The 3,057-nt window shown below is 41.5% G+C and overlaps 1 long non-coding RNA gene across 2 annotated transcripts; it reads right to left on the minus strand.

Moving 5' to 3' along the window:
* Positions 1–243: 243 nt before the first annotated feature.
* Positions 244–1,371, minus strand: LOC123489084. 2 transcript variants are annotated; one of them, XR_006660426.1, is made up of 5 exons: positions 1,329–1,371; positions 1,137–1,187; positions 660–713; positions 510–575; positions 244–272 (listed from the first exon to the last, which is right to left on the minus strand). It is a non-coding gene; the product is annotated as an uncharacterized LOC123489084 (long non-coding RNA). The 2 variants fall into 2 exon arrangements; XR_006660425.1 differs by lacking the exon at positions 1,329–1,371 and having other exon boundaries at positions 1,137–1,203.
* Between the last annotated feature and the right edge of the window lie 1,686 nt (positions 1,372–3,057).

Genomic DNA, 3,057 nt, shown 5'->3' on the forward strand with positions numbered 1-3,057 from the left:
TGTACGGATCATCTCCAGTTCCACCATTATCCTCTATGGCCTCCATAACTTGGTTCAGAGCAGTCCTGAACTCTGTACGGATCATCTCCAGTTCCACCATGATCCTCTATGGCCTCCATAACTTGGTTCAGAGCAGTCCTGAACTCTGTACGGATCATCTCCAGTTTCACCATTATCCTCTATGGCCTCCATAACTTGGTTCAGAGCAGTCCTGAACTCTGTACGGATCATCTCCAGTTCCACCATTATCCTCATCTCCACTGCTTGAAGATCTGCAAAATAATAAAAGACTCAACAGTTTTGCTGCAAGTAGCGTGACAATACAAGCCATGAGTACCAGGCAGGACATGGATCAAGGCCATGTGAAATACCTCGATCAAAATATCCACCCTTCATATATATTAGTAGTATTGATAACCATGTATCTGCTGACAGCCAAATCATTTGGAATTGATGTTGACAATACAAGAGAAGCAACATGTTGTAACATATAGGCTAGCATAATATACCTTTAATGTATCCAGCAGGCATCTCAGAAGCCACAGGCTCATCAAGCAGGGATGGCAGCTCTTGGTCTAAAATATAAGAACAAATCATGCTGTTATTTAAACTTTCTACATTTACGATTTCGAGATCAATATCTTGATGGCTAAAGAAACCTGATTCTGATGCTCTGTCTTGGCCAGCTTCTTCCTGGCTGCCACTTGGACTAACTGAGAAAACAGAAGGAAAAACATGAAGACATACTTTGCTTTTGAAACTGGCACAGAACCAAACGTGAAGGGATGTCAGTCAGGAGCTCAGTGGGAAGGTTAATGAATCCCAACAAAAATAAATGCTAAGCATTATTTTATTTATTTTATTATGCTTTTAGTTTGATGGCAAATACATACAGATATTTACAAACATGGCATCACACTTGTGTTTTACCCCAGAAGAATAGGGTGATTTCACTACTGTTGTAAATACAAGTTTCACCCATACACAGCACCACAACTATTTGGAAAGTTCTAACAGTATGCACAAAGTAGTAATATGACTTTAAATAAAGGTTTGTAAAGCTATAATAGTTCATACAATTCAATTGTTTACCCTAAAACTAACTGTTTACCCTAAAACTACAACCAGACACTTACTGTCGCTCTGGCTTGAGGTGGCACATGGCCTCAAGTCCTCTGCATCTGCAACTTCAGAGAATATCACACATGTCAAACCGTTACCACATTTATAGTACACACTTAACAGATTTTCCTGTTCATCCCATACAGTTGGTAGGAACAGAACTTTGAGAAAGTAGGTTTGTTAATCAGACTTGAAACATTATGTACCTTGTTGTAGGGTCTTTTCAAAGACACTGGCTCTTGAAGTTACAAGGATAGCCACATTAGCAGCTACATTTTTTACATTTTTACATTTTAGTCATTTAGCAGACGCTCTTATCCAGAGCGACTTACAGTTAGTGAATACATATATATATTTTTTATACTGGCCCCCCGTGGGAATCGAACCCACAACCCTGGCGTTGCAAACGCCATGCTCTATCAACTGAGCTACATCCCTACCGGCCATTCCCTCCCCTACCCTGGACGACGCTGGGCCAATTGTGCGCCGCCCATGAGTCTCCCGGTCGCGGCCGGCTGCGACAGAGCCTGGATTCGAACCAGGATCTCTAGTGGCACAGTTAGCACTGCGATGCAGTGCCTTAGACCACTCTCTCCGTGACCGGGAGACCCATGGGGCGGCGCACAATTGGCCCAGCGTCGTCTAGGGTAGGGGAGGGGATGGCCGGCAGGGATGTAGCTCAGTTGGTAGGGCATGGCGTTTGCAACGCCAGGGTTGTGGGTTCGATTCCCACGGGTTATAAAAAATAATGTAAGTCGCTCTGGATAAGAGCGTCTGCTAAATGACGTAAATGTAAATGTCTGGTAAAATGGCGGCTACTCTCGGTCAGCGTCAACGGACTTCAGTGAGGACAGTGCGGGTGCATCAGATAGAGACAATTTCACGGTCGCACTACTGTTTTGAAGCTGAATGTAATAATTATCAGTTTTCTACATGTGTACTAATATTCAGACACATTCTGTTGTTTCTGTCTTTATCAATAAATGTTGCTATGGTGTGAACAGGAAATACAATTGTTTTTTGATTGAAGTAATACAGTGAAGACAAGGTTATTCAGGAAATTAACACAGTGCTGTCTAAAACAAACTGTAACCTTGTACTAAATGGATTTTGAATCATTTATGCATTTATCTACTATAGGTTAGGTATTAGCTCAAAAGTATTGTGGAGATCCTGCACCTTAATATAAACTGTACCGGCACCCAAAATGAGTATTGGCACCTATTTCAGTCCAAGTCAAGCAATAAATTAGATCATTGAACAAGAAAAAATAGAAAATATTTTTAGAGAATAAAGATATTGCCAGAACTGTCAACACTAACTTTTGTGTCTGTGCTCTCTATATTACTACTGGTCGATTCAGTCTGAGGCCGGTAACATCAACAGTGAGGACAAACCCAGCCTGCCTCTCTCCTTCCACACTGAGTCCAAACCTACAGTCACTGGGTCCTGATTGTGACAGTGGAGCCCAGTTTGCATCGCAATATCCAGAGATGGCATCAGTGAAGCTGGAAGACTGCAGTCAAACACTAGAGCTGAATGTCAACTTTAAAGATGAAGAAGAGGAGGAGAAGATTGGGGAATCTGTTTCTCATGGTAAGAGCAGGTTCTATCTAATTAAGTTTGTTGGACACGATTTGGAAAGGCACACACCTGTCTAGGTGTGTGCCTTTCCAGTGCATTCGGAAAGTATTCAGACCCCTGGACTTTTTTGATATTTTGTTACGTTACAGCCTTATTGTAAAATAGATTAAATTGTTTTTTCCCCTCATCAATCTACTCACAATACCCCATAATGATAAAGTAAAAACTGGTTTTTGTTCAATTGTTGCAAAAACATCTGAACGATCACATTTACAAAATGTCTTTCTACTCTGCGAGTGTCTAAACCATGATCCCCTTGATCATAGGACTGTTTCAGCCTAGTTAAGCTGT

Source organism: Coregonus clupeaformis, unplaced genomic scaffold (genome assembly GCF_020615455.1).
Source record: "Coregonus clupeaformis isolate EN_2021a unplaced genomic scaffold, ASM2061545v1 scaf2732, whole genome shotgun sequence".
Lineage (NCBI taxonomy): Eukaryota > Metazoa > Chordata > Actinopteri > Salmoniformes > Salmonidae > Coregonus > Coregonus clupeaformis.